The sequence below is a fragment of the Phaethon aethereus genome, assembly GCF_964289735.1.
Source record: "Phaethon aethereus genome assembly, chromosome: 3".
Classification (NCBI taxonomy): domain Eukaryota; kingdom Metazoa; phylum Chordata; class Aves; order Phaethontiformes; family Phaethontidae; genus Phaethon; species Phaethon aethereus.
Window position 1 is genome coordinate 31,421,508 of NC_138576.1, and position 20,618 is coordinate 31,442,125.

Here is a 20,618-nt window from a genome sequence, read left to right on the forward strand (position 1 = left end):
CTCAGTAGTATTATTCATCTCATGGTCAGTAATCTTCCCCATTTTTTAAAAATAATTTGTTACAATTAATTTTGTTAAAGACTTACTAGTTGTCATATTGGATTAGAGTGCCAGTGATAAGTACAATTTACCCTCCAAGGTCTTGATTTACATTTAACCTTGGGAAATGTCACTGGAATTTGCCCTGACATAATGTTAATAATAGGGAAACTTGAGTGCTAGTTAGCTAACTCCTTTAAAAGGATCACTGAGCTGCTCAGCATTTGAAACTACTCTATTTAGAAATTAACAGTAAAGTACAGGAAGCAGACATGTCTGGTGTTGTCCCAGAGTAATTATACTTGTTTATTGTAAAGTACAATCAGAGACACATTCAATCATTATATTGATTGAGCATACTCAATGTTAATTTGATATACTCAACAAATATGAAAATTATTTAGAAATCAATCATGTTTTTCTATTAATAAAAGGGGAAAAAAGTGTGATGCAGGAAAATTATCAAAACTCATAAGAAGTTTTGAAAAATAGACTGCTGAAGTGTGTAATGAAATCATGCCAGGAGAGTACATTTAAGAAAACTTAAATCTACTTGGTCATACAAACTAATTCATGTCATTTAGCGTAGATCCAACAAGTCTTTATGGTATATATATATTTTTTGCTAGCTAAGATAGATTGTTCTGTATTGTGTTTGTAAAAGTAAATTATAGCTATTTGCACTAGATTTATCTAGAGGTCAAGTGACAATTGCCCACACTGCTTTAGCCTCAAAAGACATATGAAAAGCCCTGTCACATATTCTCCACGCCTAACTTAATGGCATTTACCTTAACTCTCAAACTAGAATATTCCTTAATTGCTGAAGTAGTCTCTTCAGAGACTCAGTTCCCTGAATCACTCTCTGGAAACACAAGCCCCTGGAAAACATAGTCCTAATTAGGTCCCCTAATCAAACTCAATGTGAATGGAATGTGAACTTGCTGACTTTGAATTTAAAACAGTTACTAAAGAAACATGTATAGTAGCTGGATCAAAGAACAGGTAGATGGGCTTTGCGTTTTTATTTTCACATTTGAGTCATATGTGACTGACAGATATTATGGTCTCTGGCACAGAACAGGTATGTAGTCTAGAGAAGAGCTGAGTCTCCTAATCATCAGGTCAGTTTCACTTGTCATTAAGTTGCTTCACTTGGATATACAGAAAGTGAGGAGAAGTACTGCCTGTGGACCACAGTGAAAGTACAGTGGAACAAAGTGTCTACAGAATGGTAGTTTGTGACAGAGGTTAAATGTAACAGAGGAAGACTAAAATTCTGACTTTGAAATTTCTACTTTAAAGTATTTTAAAACTAGGTTAAAAATAAGCTGTAGAAAGGGCAAAGAAAAAAATCAGCTGTAATTCTTTTACAGAAAGTATTTTATAATGAAACGTAAATATTTTTGAGATACTTGGATCATGGGAGAGATGCAAACTCTTATTCTAGACATGCTGTTCGAGATTTTATGGTACTTTTGAAACAAGCTTGAAATATACATGAAGTGATGTGATTAAAAAAATAATCATAACTTCATTAAACCTCCAAATACAATATGCATTATCTTCCTTAACACTAAAAGAACTGCAACCATTTTGGTGTCATTTATTAAAATCACCAAAAACTTGACCATGCTTTCTTCATTCTAGGAGCATTGAGCAGTGATCAGGGAATATTTCACAGGATGGTTTTACAACTAAGGATCATAATCCTCATAATCTACAGCTTTCTCTGACGAAACTCATCCTTGACAAACTGTTTTATGAAACCATAGCCAGTCAGGTAAAACAAAAGAAAGAAACGACAAATGAGATTAAAATAGCCTGATCTCTAACTGCCTTCTTCCCCATTCCCACATTCCTGTTGCTATCATCCCTGCTCCCTAGAGAAACACTAAAAAGCAAATTCCATATAGTCGGAATATCTGAGGCTGACCTTTAAGCTGACCTGGCAGTGCAAGGTCTCAGGGCTTGTCTGGTCTGTTTTAAGCCCCACGCTTGGGCCCAGTGACTACTGCCTCTCCTGCTCCAGCTTTAGCTCTTGGAACAGCTCCTCTGGGGAGGTTGTGACCTCATCCCCACCTCAGTCACTGCCTGGCAAACCATAGCCCTTTATGGGGGGCTCCTGAGGACCGCTACCAGGCTGCAGTTGGCAGCTTGGGAAAAGAAAGCAGATAATTATAAGGAAACATGTAAAAGTAGGCTGAGATGCACCCTTGACTGACAGGGCAGAAAACAAATGCCACACTCCTCCTGACAAAGACCTCAGGATGCTGACAACTTGCTGCAAGTCTTGTCCCCTCTCCTTGAATGGAGATTGATGTATTTGCCATGGCACCAAAAAGAGCACTAGAAAGCTGAGTATAATACCAAAGTAAAAAATAGATACCAGGAAAGCTTTTTTGTATAATATTTTAGGGGTATTATTAATAAGGCTTTGGGTATTAATTTGGGCTATGAGTGTTAGTATTAGACAAATTGAACTATTAGGCTGTTAAAATAGTAATTGTACAAACAATAAATTCTTTTCTCCGTATATATATAGTGAAGTCCTCCTACAGTTATGACCTTTTTCAAAGTACTCTGGCTGTAACTCACTGATTAAGCAAACAGACCATTTTAAACTAAAGCACCTGGATGATGGAAGCTCTAGGAAAGTAGCTCCAAGCAAAACTACCTCAGTCTTATAGTATCTGCTGTCCCACAAGTGAGGAGGGAACTCATTATGGCTTGTAAAGGGGCTAACTGGACCATTGGGAATGGCAGGAAATGTAGGTCTCCCTTACGGGAATATGTGAAAAACCCAACAATCTCAAGTGCTCTACAGAGGGTTGATTTTTAATCACTTTTCTTACCTCTCATCTTCCTACCTAAGGAGTAAAAAGCCCCCCAGATTCAACAAAATATATTCAAATGGAAAGCTACTGCTCTCAATCCACCAAATGCTGTCTAGGGTAAGCACACAAAGCATTACCATTACAGAAGTAGTTGAGATATTGCTATTTCCTGTAGGTTGTGAATGAGTCACATTAATTTCCTGTGCATCTTCAGAACAGGACCACAACATGCATCAGATTTTTGGTTTATGAGATATCCTCTTTGTTAGGGGATGTAGAAAAGGCACATCTTCTAGTAAACTCAGGGGCCTGAGGATTCTCCTTCCCAGCTGCTGGGAAACCTGCTCTCCTGCCCAGCCTGGTGCACTCAGAGACCACAGAATCCCTTTGTCCTGGGCCAATAGATGCAGCTGCTGTTTTCCCATTTGCAGGCTCAACAAGTGGCAGAGATGAACCGGTATGCCAGAGACACTGACTTGCAGAGGACACTAACACAGCCATCTACGTAGGCGACCCACAGACAGGGCACTGCCTTTAACCACACCCACATACAACACCACCAGAACTCACATAAAACATGCATACAAACAGCCAGTTCCCAGTCTTCCTCTCTGACTGATCAAGATTGAAGCTCGCTAGCAAAACCACACAGCCCCTAACTCTCCAGTTCAAAAGGACAGACACATTCATGGACCTTTTGAATACTAGTATGGGGCCTCAGCTCATTGACGCCCAGATCCCAGGACTCCTACTTGCCAGATTGTCCAGCTTGAAGTCTGCTAATGAATTACACATGCTCACATATGTTTGTACACACACACACATGTGCACACACACACCAGGTTAGGGAAAAAATATAAGCATTCTAGTCTTCCCAGTGGCTCATGCCCAGGTACACAGGCCCTGTCACTCTTGGTCCTCTCTCTACTTGCTCATGCTAGAACTCCCACCTGCTGCAGTTGGCACCAGGCACAGGAGCAACCATCACCCAAGGTCTGAAGCCAGTCACTGGCACTAAATTCACTAACTGCAGACACACGCTCCTATGATCTGTGTTATCCCTTCAGCTGCTGATGCCGAGACCCTCATTCACTTCAGCTGCTGACACCACAGACTTTAGGACTACTGTCACCAGTGGTCTAACTCCAAATGCAGACCCCAAATTCAGTCCCTTTAGTCTCTCTAGTTGCTGGCATCTAGATCTTGCAGCACTCAGAGATGGGGAGAGAGTGACATTACATGGAAAGAGAATTAAGAAAGGATTTAATAAGAAGAATGGATAGACTACGGTGATTCGGTGCAGGGCTCAGTCAGTAAAGTGTACTGACTGGTGGCTGCTCACACATTGCCAGACTATTTTATACCTCCTTTCTCTCTATATCCCCCCCCTCCTTGTTTCACTCAGATCTTCTTCCTCTGAACATTCCTTAATAATTTTAAGGGTGCAAATTTTGGTATTAATTGAAGTATTCAATCATAAGAAAAATAGCATACCTAATGTTGGCTGTTTGTTATTAAGTTATATTAAAAATGTTCTTTCAGGAAAGAGTGATGAGACCTTTGAGAATTCAGTGAATGAACTAAACAATTAATAAAAAATAAAAATACATAACTAACATGAACATGTACATTGCTAGTTCAATAGGGCCATTCTATCATTGTGGACACAACAACTTGGACAAAACAACCTTTACTTATTTTGAATAAATACTTGCAAATAATACTTGTAATTATAAATACAACATAATTTTATTATAATTTTATTTAAATCTCATCAATTTGCAGTGACAAGAATATTTCATACTTTTATTCAGATCATGTGAACTAGTTACTGCCAGTCTCTCTTACCTCTTTTTGGAAAAAAAGTTATGTCGAAGTTTATCAAATCTTAAACATCGTTTGCACAATCTTGGTATTATATTTGTGATCTCTGTGCACAAGTTCAATATCAAAACAGAGGAATGTTTTGAATTTGCTGCCAACTTCACACACTTAGAATAGCACTCGAGATACAAAACTCATAATTGCACAACTCATCTTGTCTGAGAGCACCATATAAACACAATGGAATAACAATAGAAAAATGTCTGTTGTCAGAGAAAAATGTGTGTTTTCACATGGGTTGGGTTTTTTAGGTAACGATTCTTGAAATTGCTAGTGAATACTTTTATACAGGAATTCATGAAGAAAAGTAGACTTAAAACAACTTCAATTGGTCAGAAAATAATTGCAAAATTATACTGTATGTTAGTCAGTCAGTCCTATTGCAAGGTATGTAGATGTTACATGTTTCCTGTTACAGCAGGACCTGAGGTAATTCACATCAGAGCAGGAAAAAAGAGGTAAACTCCTGAAAGTCTGCCTTCTTCTCCTGTGATACTTATTATGCTTAGAAACAAAAAAGGGTTCTCCATTTTCTTTTAGCTAAATGAAGAATAAAAAGGGACCTAATCCACACTTGTAGTCTCCTTTTCTCCTTTGCAATCCTTACCACCTACCTGGACAGTAGATTGCTATGACTGCTGCCATCCACTAGAGTTGAGTGTATTGATCTGTTTTCATGTCATTATGGGTTTGGGTTTACTCTATCTGGAAAAGTATTCCTCCTCTCTCCTGCCCTTCTCTCTCATTATTGCAAAGACACAAAAGATTTTATTTAGGAAAATTTAAAAAACAATGTGCCTGCACAATTTAGATGAAAGAGACAAAAGTAAGTGTTCTAAAAAGTTACAGACTATGTGCAGGAGAAAAGCTAGTTCTAGAAAACTTTACTGATGGACTTCTTCCCTTTAAAAAAAAAGTGGGGTTGTTTTCAGTTTTACCAGAACGACGTTGACCATGATGCCCTCTACAGTGAAGGAAAGGGAGGAAAAGGAGAGTAATATAAAACAGATTCACTAGGACTTTAGAATTAGACATGTCTATCCCATATTAAAAAACACAGTTCTACACGCACAGAACTAAAATGTCAACAAGAGTGTTCATTCTTTCACTATGAAAACAAAGATTGGCTCTTGGATCCCCCTTACTCCCTTATGCTTTTCTTTCTTCTTTGTTTTGTTTATATTAACTCTGTGTCTCAATGTAATGATTCATTTGGTTTTTGTGATTGTCAGAGATAACTGATGCTTCCAAAAAAGAGCCATTTTTAACTGTTTTACAGTCCTTGGATATTCAAGTGCTAGATTTATACTTAGCTCATTCTTAAAGAATGTTCTTCTGAATATTGCTAATTCTTTTATACCAACAGAGTAAATCTCTGCTGTGAAGTACAAGAATAAATAGTGTAAATAGTGTTTTAAGTTTGACTGCTATCCTGACCTCCAAGGAGAAAGTGTTTACAATAGGGTGGCTTTATATACATTTTCTGATTCAAGCTTTTCTCATGAAAGCATCTTATTTGTCCATTATATCATAAGTAAACTGATTAGCTTCTGAGCATTGGTGTTTTTTTAAAATAAAGACACACTACTAAATCATAAGATTATTGACTCTTTAAATTATTTCCATCATATTTTTCTAGCACACCTATTAAGAGGATGCTGAAATTATGAATACAGGTGTCATGATCATTCTAAATATTCCAGAAGTCCTTTTCTTGTGAACTCTCTATTTGAGAACCACTGAGTTAGTGATTATGAGTCTTCCGTTGTCATACTGCCAAGAGAAGGAAGGTACTGATGGATGGGATTCAATTATGAAAACCTTCTATCATTTATACAGTTTTGCTTTAGTACATAAGTATTTTAGAATAGACACATGTAGTCTGATTTCTTTATTTTACACGACCTATTTAAAAAAGAAATCTGAAGAAATTGCAAACTGTGCAACAATCATCTAAAGTAAACAGGAAACAAAGGTGTTTCTTACCTGTAAAGCCCTTGTCACATTCACAAAGAAAAGTGTTTGGCGTAACATTGGTGCAGTTACCATTGAAACACGTATGTGGCTGGCACTGTCCAACTATTTCTGTACAATTTTTACCTATTTAAAAGGGATAATAGGAACATTGAACTTTAGTAAATATTTCTATTTTTTTCCTGAAATGTAAAATTTATACGTAAAATAAAACATCATATTTAATAGATAGATGGATGGATAGATAGGTATTTGTGCTAACGTTGGTCACTACTTTTCACCAAAATTACTGAAGTTCTAAAGCAAGGCAGAAAGATGTTCAGCTGCTGTAATATGAGCTACTATACTCAACCTCATCTGCCATATAGTTACTAATTCACATATAGCTAAAAATGCAGAAATGTTATTAATACAGTAGTATTTGTTTCTTTGTGACATGAATCTAGCTTACAGTTTCTTCCAGCAAACAAAAGATGTTCTAATGTGGAGTCCAATTTGACTGAATTTTTTTTAATGTTCATCTTTCTGGAAATTACAATTCCAATTATATGTTGTTTATGCTATTACAGCATACGGGTCTAAACACCATATAATTATTCTTGCCACTTGAATTGTTGCTATGACATTCACACTTCAGCGTCTTTTCAAATTTCTAATAGACTTGCTATTATGGGAGGCACTTTTTTTGTCCTTACTCTTGTGTAGCCACATCCATAATATGTGATGGTTTAATCTCCTACTTCTTCTTGTTCGCATGCACCATATTTACCGAACGAATATTGCCGGTACAAGATTATGGCATTAGCCAACACTGTCCCATATAGGCTAACAGAATATTTTAAGCATTGCTTTTTGATAACATTAAGCATGATGATTGCTTTTGGGAGAATTACTTGTGAATCTTTCCATTAATTTGAATTAAAGTAGTACCAGGCACTTTTTTATATTATTATTTTTAAAGCATTTTACACAGCTCTCAGAAATCACAAAAGAAATAGAAAACACACTACATACCATCAGTGTTCTCTATTTTACTAAACTTTGAATAATTATAAAAATATTTTTTTATAACATTAACTTATTCATACCTGCATCATCTTCTATTTGCAATGTATTAGTTTGAAAAGCAATTAAAAATAAATTACAGTAAACTTTATGCAACACAACCTTCATTTCTGTGTTCTATGAACCTCACTTGTTCCTGACTCATCAGCTGTGTTTCATAGCATAGCATTGCAATTGTGAGAGCACAGAAGTGAAGTCCATCAAAGGAACATTGCTAGAATTCTGCTCCACAAGTACAGAAAGAGCTACAACAATCCTTTTTGTGATGTGAATGAATATTTCTGATACTTTCTAAATTATTCACAAACTCCATTGGTCTGAATGCAGCAACAATATACCAATTATTTTCTTCATCTCCTTTTCTTCCCCCGTGAAATGAAACAATGGTTAGGTAAGAATGTATCTAATCATGCTGCCCTCCCTGGCAGTCCAATCCCAAACCCAGACTCAGTTTCTCCAATGGGTTTTGAGTAAATACTGCAGTATTTCCTAGGTAGAATTAGGTGATTTTTTTCATTTGTGAAATATTTAATTTGATGACAACAATATGTTTAGCAAACTCCTTTTGAAAGGAACTTTACAGTGCAAAACAATCTGGAAGAAAAGAGTAAGTATTCTGTATTGCTTGTTTTTCTAATTATATATCTGCCTTTTTAAGTAGAAACAAATTTTTATTTTAAATTTTTTTCTAATGTAATTTAAAAGGTCTTTAAATTGAAAAGAGAGTAATTGTGGCAGGTTGAATGAAATGTTCATTTCAACAAAACAGTTTGCTGTTTTTCAGCAGTTTGGTTAACTTGGGGTCTTACTCCAAAGTATTTATATTATTTGGTGTAACAACTGTAACTGCTGAACAAACAAACAAAGAAACAAACGCAGTTACTTCTGTAAATTCACAAGTATTTACCTATGTCTTGTGCTTAAATGGGAAAGAAGCATGATGAGAACATATTCAGTCTTTCTCCACAACACACACATGAATGTAAGCAAGCACAAACTTGATTACTTGCTGTCTTCAAATGACTGCAGAGTCTCCTACAAGTGACTACACATAAAAGAGACTCAGTAGAGATGTGGTAGTGGCAACAGACAGCCAAATTATACAAAAACCTTGCTAATGATGTTCTCACTATCTTCTTACCTATTAAGGAAAATGTATTATCTATGTAACATTTATTCCCAGGGGGATGGAACAAGAAATACCTGAAAATTGTGGAGGACACATGCATTCGTAAGAATCTCCAGTAAGTTCAGATTTCTCAGTACAGGAGGCATTGTTGTGGCAAGGTTTAGTGGAGCACATATCAAACTTCTGGCAGAATCTTCCAGAATACTGTGAGAAACAATGGCAATTATATGCTTTTTCCCAAACATGACTTAGACATTTTCCATGCCCAGAGCATAATGGTGCATTTGGAGACTGTTGGCAAAACTGCTGCTTCACGGTTACATTCAGACGAAGGCCCATGTTGCACAATAGCGGGCCTCTCTTATGAAGCTCTGCGAAGTAATGAGTTCCAACACCAAGCCAGTTAGGGCCAACTTGGTGCAGTCCTCTTATCTGGCAAAAAAAAATCAACTGCTCTTGAAGAAAACCAGCTTTAGGGCAGTTGATAAATTCTTCCTTGGAGACATTCACCAAATTCATTCCATAGGACTGAAAGGATGGCTCAGAGGAGATGAAGAGGCTATCCCCTAATTGAAGCTGTAGTGGGCATATCTGAGGGTTATTGAGATTTTGTTCTTCTGAGATATCCCCAGTAATATTTTTATTCATATTCCAGCATTCGGTGTAAAAGTCTGAGCAGATGTTTTCCCTTGGTGTCCATTTTATCACTGTAGGTTTTGGTTCCACTCGCCATTCAGCTGTCATTTGCCTCTCACATATTACCTGCCCATTTACAATGCATAGTTGAAGAAAGCACGCTAACAAACAAACTGCTGATTTTGCAGTCATTGTTTCACCTGGCAAATAGGAGTCACCTTTCACACCTGCTTCATTACTGAGGGCGGCTTGAGAATACCTGTTCCCTAAGATGTGTCTGTATTTTCCATGGCAGCCTAGGAATTCAAACAGAGAAAAATTTCTGTTTTCACACTAAATGCAGCTGAACATCAAAGCCTCATTACAAAAATAGAAAATATACAGCAAAGCAAGGTCTACATCTAATGACACTTGTGAAACTGGAGTAAGTCCAATTAACTGATCAGAACTACACCACTGTAACTAAAGTTAGACTTTTCCTATTTCTATCCCTGTTAAAGATTTGAATTTAATTTACCACATTTCATTGTGCTTGTGTATGGAAGAGGAAGAGCTTAAAAGTATACTTTCCATTTTCCCTCCCTCCGTTGAAAAAACTAATGATAACCAAGTTAAAACAGGACATCTGTGGCAAAACTAAGTAGTAAACCAGAACATCTAAGCTCTAATCATGAGTTTTAAGCATAGATGTTTTCCTGATAATGATTTAACATTATTTGATAATTAATTTATCATTAATTTATAATAAAAGTAGAAATGCTGAAGACATAAGCATGTGAATTATGGCTTCAAAGAAGAAAACATACAAGCACATCCTCAACACTTTCATGCACACATACACTCAGCAAAACACTTAATTAAATCCTTAGCTTTAAGAGTATATATCTGAAAACCAAAGGTCCTTAATCATATGCTTGAGGTTTTTGATGTATCACAGAAATATCCAGCAGACTACAAAGTCCTAGAGGGCTATTTAATTTATAGAAAAGCTTTTTTTGGACCTTCAATATATCTAGTAATTTTTATTGCATAAAGACAAGTGATTACAGAACATGAAGAGAACCGTAATAACATTGTGAAGCTTATTCTTGGAGTCATACTGAAAATGATGAAAACACAAAATGGTGTTTAATACCATAGAAATTGTCAATAGCTGTGAGTTAGTAACAGTTTATCTTGCCTTAAATATAATGTTTTGTCTCCCTTTTAGTCCTATAATACCTTTTTTTCCTCAGTATATCACATTTTAAGATAGTGGCCTCTCAAGTGACATTCACAAATGTGAAAACTATTGTAAAGAATAAACTGTATCTTACCAGGAAAGCCATTTGATAAAAATAAACAGTAACATTTATATTTTGAAATTTGCTTACATTATTTTCATTTTTACACGGCATGTAGAATGACGTGGATGTGTATATTTCTACACCTACATATACCTGATCTGTCTCTGAAGTGCACATGGATCATGATACCACTTTAATTACATAATTTCATGAAATGTCCTCCTCTTCCTCCATGTACTTTAAAAATATTTTGGACTATACTTTGGACTATGCTGAAAGATAAAAGTAGGACAGGAGATAAAGATACTGTTTGTGGAAACCTTGAGCTGAGAATTTTAAATGACTCAGTGAACTGTTGAAAATGATAGGATAAAATCAAAGGGTGGTATTCAGTCTCCCCTATTGTCCCCTAAATTGGGATGAAACCTTCAAAAATTTATCTGTGTCCTTTTAGTAAATTGCTGCGCATGTGAACCTGTCCCAATGACCCTTGTGCAGCAGAGTAACCAGCACTGTTTAAGCCTTTGAAGATATCAGAAAGGTGTGGACTATGACTAACTAGTAGTAAAAATAGCAGACTTGAGGCTTAGAATATTTAATTTGGAAGAGGTAGAAACCAGGTGTTGCTTCCTCTCCCACAATTGTGGGACCAGTACTGATTAATAACTTCATAAACAGCATAGTGCAATTGAGTGCACCCTCAGCAAGTTTGCTTATGACACCAAGCTGAGTGGTGCAGTTGATGTGTCTGAGGGACAGGATGCCATCCAGAGGGACCTGGACAAGCTTGATTAATAAGCCTGTGTGAACCTCATGAGGTTCAACAAAGGCCAAGTTCAGGGTCCTGCACCTGGGTCAGGGCAATCCCCAGTATCAATACAGGCTGGGGGATGAAGGGATCAAGAGAATCCCTGCCTAGAAGGACTTGGGGGTAGTGGTGGATGAAAAGCTGGACATGAACCATCAATGTGTGTTTTCAGCCCTGGTGAGAACTCACCTGGAGTAGAAGGAAGAATCACCTCCCTCAACCTGCTGACCACGCATCTTTTGATGTAGCCCAGGATATGGTGGGCCTTCAGGGCTGCAAGCGCACATTGCCGGCTCATGTTTTGCTTTTCATCCACCGGTACCTGTGCTTAATGGATTCCTGACAGTCAGTTCCTTAATGTCCCAGGCCTGGTGTGGGTTGCCCATGGCTGATGTCTCTGAGGATGTACATACCTTTGCGGCATGGCATGCCTCCCCCAACGCCTCTCCAGCCCCTAGCAACTACCAGTGCCTCTTGTACATATGCCTGAGCGGGGCCATGAGCACCTCTGGCTTGAAGATGGTTTGGCACGGGTGGCTTTCCCCACCACTCTTTATGCTGGTCCAGAGCCCTCAGGAACCATCCACAAGGTGGTTCATGGCCTGATACCACTACAGCCCTGCTACTCAAACCCAGTCCTTTGTGCCTGTTACAGCCTACACAGCTCTCATTTAATTCACTCACAGTTCTGTGTTCTCAACATGCCAACTTACCAGTCTAAGGACTAGAAACCTGCCAAAAAGGCCATCCAAGGAATCACAAAGGCAAAACAGATGCTAGAAAAAGTATGTCTTATTTCATGGTTTCCCCTAAATAATAAAAAAAAGCCATTCTTTTTGCCTTTCATCTTCACTGCAGTTCTCTTTCTAAGATCGTAAGCCCCTGGCCGTGACTACAGCCACGACTGTGATTTGCTAAGGCCAGAGAGGCAGTGAGTACAGGAAACTAAACAGTCATGGCAGATTACAGCTACCATGTACATTGGGAAAATAGCTCAACACAGCATAATTAAAGGTTTTTTTTTTACATAGGGTCAGTAACTGTTTCATGGAGAAGTAGTTTAGAAAACATAAAAGGCAAAGCAACCCTTGCTGTGATTCTAGCTATTTCATAGGTCCTGATTCAGAACTGAAGCATGTCTAACAGTGGCCATCATGTACTTAGATTCAAAATGTTTGCAGATGGATCAAGAGTAAAAAAAATATCCACAGTTGTCTAAAAGAGAAACTACTAATGCAGTTAAATTGTTAAAATGAGGCTTAAAAGAGGGAAATTATGTTAAATGCTCATAGAAAAAATAGAGATTATCTAAGGATACTGTATTGGAGAACAGAGAAAAAATGTGTGCCATTAATCAGTGCTTGAAAATAGATAAAAGGGAGCTGGTGTGGCTAAAGTGGAGGGTGTGGGAAGGAAAGCAAGAAGCAAGAATCTGTAATTCCCTATAAATAAATGAAATAAAACCATCACAGACTCTGGTAGAGAAAAATATAGATTCATATAAAAACACTAGAAGAAAGAAAAGAACTCAAAGATCAAGTGACAGTATCAAAACCAACAACAAATCTCTGGAAAGAATAGCAGTAATAGAGAGCCTAACAGAGAGGTTTTATATGACCAACGGACATTCTGAGTATGAAAGGAACACTCAGGGACATATTTAGAAAAACAAAATTATATGTCTTTATATTCACTATGAAGGAGTTTAATGAGGCTGGTACAAAGGATTTGTTAGGGTTTGAAGTGTTGATAGAAGACATTTAAAATAAAATAAACAGCATCAACAGCAACAGTGAACCAGACCCCATGAAATATCCAGTTCTAGGAGAGCTCAAGAATTAAATAGATTAATTTATTTTTGTTTAATTTATTCTTACTTAAAACTACCTGGGTCTAAAACATTGGGGAAGCATCAATATGACTCCCATAAAACAAACCCAGGCCTCAAAAGACTTATAGGAGTTCTTTGAGGATTCTTCATAAATAGAATATTACAAAATCACTCTAAAAAATTTGGGATTATGTCTTTGTCTGTTAAGGTATACTTGCTGTAGGATAAGAAGAAAGTTTATATAATTTAAATGCAAGAACCGTCTGTAGAAGAATCAAAACACATTAGTTCTTCCTCCCAGCTGAGTGCCCTACTACGCTCTTTTTTAATGACACATGAAAGGACTTATTTCCTGTTCAGTGTTATCACTTCTTTTGTAGGAGGGTTGAAAAATGGATTCCTGTGACTCTAGTTTAACTTCTCATTGGTGATAGAAGGAGATGATAGGATGAAGGGAAATTTCATGTTTGGGGGAGAAAGTTCAAGAGACTGGTGAGGCAGGCACAGTGAGGAGCCGGGTGCTTGCAACTTGTAATAAGTAATTACAAGGCTTCCAAAGTGGTAACAATACTTTCTAAGGACTGAAGCACACAGAGTTTGGGGCAACCCAGAAAGTTGTTGAGATGACTAGAATCAGTGATTTTCAGAGTGCAATAGGTAAAAGCTGTTAATAAACCCTTTCTGTGTATGTTCTGTCTTCCTTGATTTTCTGTGTTAAAAAGCTTATAATCAAACATGGTGTTTGAATAAAACATGTCTTTATTTCTTAGCTTAAAACCTTTGGGGGAGCTTGCTTGAATAGATGGTCTATACACAGCATGCCTGTAGAAAGTAAATCTGCTTCTCCAGTTGATTGAGGATATGTCAATATCCTTGTCGCTATCAATATGTTTGATGCAGCACCTTTTCCTACATTCTCTGCAGAACTTGCCTTGTCCCAAGATCTACATTCTGTTGTGCTGTTGATGCAGTGGCACAGTGGATCATATTCACATTTGGTGAAAACTATGGTCACAATACAAACTAGAGAAGAAAAGGACATATTCAGAAGTTCGTAATGTAACCAAACATGAAGACAATTTCACAAGCTACTGAGAATGGCATTCTCTCTAGTCCCACTGACTTCACCCTGCTGAATTTCACAGGTTTGCTGCAATCACTGGTGATAATTATGGTGCTTGAGAGAAAAAAACATTGCTAGGAATATTAACAATAGAAATTGCTAATGAATACACTGTGTTCTTCATTACTGTTTCTACATACCGAAAAATATGAATACTAGAATTTAATCTGTAAATCCTCATCAGAGAGCTGAGGTCAGCCAATAGTTCTTCGTTCCTTTTCCCCTGTTTGAAGACTTGCTGATCTAAAATAATTGAATATTATATGATAATTTTACTTTTCAGAAAAGTTACTGGATTTTTCTTAGACAAACAGTACTCTCTTTCTGTAGAAGACTGATGAATGAAACAGTTTGAGATAAAAGTACTACTAATGTAATTAAATTACATATGGCAATATTGGCCCATTTTATATAGCAATATAGCAAATCACAAAACATGTGAAGTACCTAACACAGCCTATTGGAATTTAATTGAACTTGATTCAGTGAATTTGAATTAAGAGCTCTGTGAATGATAGATAAAACCATTAAAAAAAAGGAAAAAGAAAGCTTAACACATAGTGCAGTAAAAAGCACTGTACCATGTTGTTACACCTTGAATGTTAACCTTTCTCAGCTGAATAGAATATTACTATACAATGAAAAATTCTGTATGTAAAACTATTCATGTATCCAGTGATTCCTGATTTTATACTAAATCTGTATTGCATTTATTGTATATATGTATATATGTATACACAATAATAGTCATTGTATTTTATAATTATTAATATCTGTAATTATACTAAATCTGCAGTGTACTTTTAGCTTTTTGTTTTATATATTGCAGTGAACTCGTTTTCAAAGTTAAACAAATGTACTATTATCAATAAACATTTTCAATTAATCTTCATTCTTCAACTGTAGTTCAAATCTGAATGAAAAACCTAGATGCAGTTGGATAGTGGAATATAACTTGTCTTTAAAAGCCTAAAACTTTAATGAATATGTTCAAAACACAGATTAGTAGATATTCAAATTGCTAGACTTAGAAAAGATCAATTTCAGATAGCATACAGTTTCTTAGAAATAAAAAATAATTACAGAGATTTCACAAACAATTTTGTCTTTTGAACTTGTTTCCCAGATTTTTCAATATGTATTTATATCCAATACTAGGAGATGTGGCATATTTCTAAATTTAGAAAGTAGTCATTAAGACAACCCATACAGAATTAAGATCAACTGTACATTAACCACTATGTAGGTGTATTCTTAAGAATCTCATTCTTCTATATCTTTTATATCTCCAGTATTCAAAACCTACAACTATATTAAGGGCATAAGTCTCTGGTGCAGAGCACATTGCACTTTACTGCACTAGACAACCAAATCCACAAATCATCTTTAAACCAGTTATCACCTTGTTTCCCTTTGTTTGAGGTTTTTTAAGTTTTTACAGCAGGTATTTCACAGGTGCATTTACAGTGACCTTTTCATTAAGATCAGAAATATAGTTCTGAAGCTAAATCCAAATCATCCCCTCTTAGCACGTTTCAGTTCACATAATGCAGGAATCTCAGAAAAAGTGAAGCTTCAGATGAAATAAACCTGAAATAAACACCTCAAGAATGTATCTAGTGCATTCCAGGCACTAATGGATGGTTGACCTGTATGTGTAGGGCTAGTCTGCAGTAAAATCCCCAAAAGAAGAATAGAACAGATATCAGGTAGCAGTATCAGATTGCTTAACTTTAAAATGTAGATATACCTGTGAACTAAATGTGAACTAAAATAGCGTTAATATACTAAACTATTCAAGGAGTTAAACTCCATTATATTCAACAGAAGTGTTCCCTAATTAGACCAAAGGAATTAAGTCCATCATGTAGACTAATCTGTCTGAAAACTAGCATAAATCTTGAAAAGAAAATTCATTTTTGCTAACTCCAGCTAATTTAGGTCCAGTGAATTGGCCCCAGCACTGTGTTAGAGAAAACATTAGCCTGATCTGTTCATTTTTAAGGGACTATATTAGTCAAGGACTGCTTGACTATTGCAGTCTATTGTAACTGTAGTTGAGACAGAAAGAAAGAACAAGATTATTGGAGACTCCTAGATGTCCTACTTAACTGAAAAAGGAATCGGCATAGGAGCAAGCCAAATGTTAAATGAAGGCTTAGTTCTATTTTGAATTTGTATTAAAGTATTCAGAAAGGATCATGCACAAACTGAAACACATCAGGCCTTACTGACATTGTTAATATAATCTGAGCCTACACTGGGGAAAGAAATTTAAAAATATGGTATGCCTTAAATGAACAGTCAATATTTCAGGGGTGAGTTTTCTGTAGATGAGAGTTCTCTTAGTTTTGGGTTTACATGGCAAAGTTTTGTTAGTAGGGATCCTACAGGGGTGGCGTCTGTGAGAAGATGCCAGAAGCTTCCCCAATGTCTAACAGAGCCAATGCCAGTCACCTCCAAGGAGAACCTGCCGCTGGCCAAAGCTGAGCCAATCAGCGATGGTGGTAGAGCCTCTGGAATAACATATTTAAGGGTAAAAGCAGCTGCACAATAGCAGCCAGAAGAGAGGAGTGACAATATATGAAGGAAACAACTCTGCAGACAACAAGGTCAGCGAAGAAGGACGGGGAAGAGGTGCTCCAGGCGCTGGAGCAGAAATTCCCCTGCAGTCCATGGAGAGGCAGGCTGTCCCCCCTGCAGCCCATGGCAGTCCACAGCAGAACAGATATCTGCCTGCAGCCCATGGAGGACCCCACTCTGGTGTAAGTGGATGGGCTCGAAGGAGGCTGTGACCCCATGGAGAGGAGTCCACATAGGAGCAGGTTTTCTGGCAGGACCTGTGACCCCGTGAGGCACTCACACAGGAGCAGTCTGTTCCTGAAGGACAGCTCACAAGGGATAACAGAAAATGATTTTACAAAAATATTAAAAACACAAAGAGAGCCAAGGAGAATCCCTTATTGGATGCAGGAGGGAACATTGTCACTAAGGATGAGGAAAAGGCTGAGGTACTTAATGCCTCTTTTGCCTCAGTCTTTAATAGTCAGACCAGATATCCTCAGGGTACCCAGCCCCCTGAGCTGAAAGACAGGGATGGAGAGCACAATAAACTCCCCTTAGTCCAGGAGGAAGCAGTTAATGACCTGCTACTCCACCTGGATACTCACACCTCTTTGGGGCCTCATGGGATCCGCCCAAGAGTACTGAGGGAGCTGGCAGAGGAGCTTGCCAAGTCATTCTCCATTATTTGTCATCAGTCGTGGTCAACAGGGGAGGTCCCAGATGACTGGAGGATTGCCAATGTGACGCCCGTCTACAAGAAGGGCGGGAAGGAGGAACTACAGGCCTGTCAGACTGACCTCAGTACCAAGGAAGATTATGGAGCGGTTCATCCTAAGGGCGCTCACAGGACAACCAAGGGATCAGGCCCAGCCAGCAAGGGTTGATGAAAGGCAGGTCCTGCTTGACCAACCTGATCTCCTTCTATGACCAGGTGATCCGCCTAGTGTATGAGGGAAAGACTGTGGACGTTGTCTACCTGGACTTCAGTAAAGCCCTTGACAGCGTCTCCCACTAGATATTAGGAAAAATTTCTTTACGGAGAGAGGGGTCAAACATCGGAACAGGCTGCCCAGGCAGGTGGTGGAGTCGCCGTCATGGGTGGTGTTCAAAAAAATGTGTAGACTTGGCACTTTGGGACATGGTTTAGTGGGCATGATGGTGTTGTACTATATGATGTCATGCTCAGTATGTAAACCTGGAGGGAAGAAGAAGGAGGGGGTGGAGGGGACGTTCGGAGTTAGGGCATCTGTCTTCCCAGGTAACCGTTACGCGTGATGGAGCCCTGCTTTCCTGGAGATGGCTGAACACCTGCCTGCCCATGGGGAGTGGTGAATGAATTCCTACTTTTGTTTTGCTTGCTTGTGTGGTTTTTGCTTTACCTGTTAAACTGTCTTCATCTTAACCCATGAGTTTTCTCACTTTTACTCTTCAGACTCTCTCCTCCATCCCACCGTGGGGGAGTGAGCGAGTGTCTGCATGGTGCTTAGTTAACAGCTGGGGTTAAACCACAACAGTATGTTAACATTTATATCAATTCTTAGTATTTATGTAGAATTGGGAAAAACTGCAAAACGTATAGTAATGTGTTCATAATATTTTTTCTCATACACAGTAAGTTTCATGATTATTGTATTTGTACAATTTACTGAACCATGTAAGTCAATATGATTTAAATACAGACTTACCATTTTGCACTCTCTTATTAAAAGCAATCTATGGGTGTCACTAAAATATTTGAAAATAACTAAATTAAGTTTTTCATGGCTTGCACAAATGTAGAAGGAAAAGACCTACTTCCGTGTATCTTCATAGACTCAGTTTGCAAATTAAAAAATGTCAGAGAAATAATTTATAGCAGGGTCGGAAAGGTACTGACTTTTCTAGAAAGTCATTAGCAATGCATTTATCTGCAGAACTTCAACCCTACCCCTTCTCCTCCCTTTCCACCCCTCCAGTTTTATTCCTTTATACTTTTCCATGTGACACATTTTACTTCTGAGAAGATTTTTGTATTCTCACCATAAAGTGGTTGAAAATGTCTTTTAATTTCCTACTAATTTCCTACATTTATAACTGTAATAGCCTTTCTGACTGGCATTTTTTTGAGCTGTACATTTGATTTTACTCTGTTCCCAAGCCTTGCCTTGTGAATGCATCTTTCTACTTTCTTTTGTGGATATACTATATCATTGCAAAAAGATACTTTTAAAACTGTTGAAGGTTTGACTTCTAAGACATGAAACCAAGACCCGTCAGAATTAAGCTTGAAACTCTGGCCTGACATTGGCCTCTTAGTATAAATCCAGTCCCACAAGTAATCCTCTTAAGTAGTTCCTTTTTCCATAATCATACTTGTAATTCAAATGGAAAATTATTATAATCCTTTAAGCTGTAGAAATACATTAAATTTAATTCTTTCAACTTTATAGTGAAATCATGCAGATAGACACAGCAAAGGAGAAACCACCTGATCATGTACTGCAGATCCACCTCAAGTTATTTATCATAGATTAATTGCAGTATAAAATACCGAGAGTAGCAAACTGAAAGTCTTCGGAATTAAATGGAAATAAATAGACTTCTTAAAGAGACAAAAGTCAATAATTTTTTCTAAGTTATGGTTAGCAACATACTTTCCCCTGATTTATAAGCAGGGCTGATCAAACAGTAACTTGTTTTGATTATTTTAAGACACTTGGATGGTATATATTTTGATAATATATTAGTTTTTTCAGGAAAAAGGAAACGTTTCATTAAAAGTGTAAAAAAAAATCATTCCACCATTCCATATTATTTTACGTTTTCAAATTTTTTTTTCATTTCTTTGCCCCTTTCACCTCTTGTCCCTTTAAAAGGGGAGAAAACAGAAAAGTATCTGAAAAAAACCCCAAATATTTTGAAGTTGTATAGATTTTATTTTCATACATTACTCAAAAAAAACCCCAAACAATTCCCTTTTTGTTAATTTCAAATCATTAAATACTTCTGCACATACCCTGCATGAATCCCTTTTTTTGCTAGTGCATTCTCACATTTGTCATTGGGTTCTAATCATCATCTTACCTCCACACAACCAATGTGAATCTGAAGTAATTGAGAAGTGCTGTATTTTTTCTTTGTGTCATTTAATATTTTTACCAAAGTTTTTGTGTTGGAACTTTTTTCTAATTGTTTTAGTATCTCACATGTAATTGTCTTATTATTTGACACAAATTTCTATTCAGTTTTTGCTTTCTGCATATTTGAGTATAGAAACAATTCATATGGCTTCCCATTTCTCTTTTGCCAAAGTTTACTGTATTTTGCCTTGGCGCAATATGCTATCTGTTCCATAATTAAATGAGCTGTCCCTACTTTGAAACAGATGTAAAGTAATTTAATATTCAAATTACCAAAAAAACCCCAAACAAACAAACCCCAAAAACCCAGTCCCCTGGAATC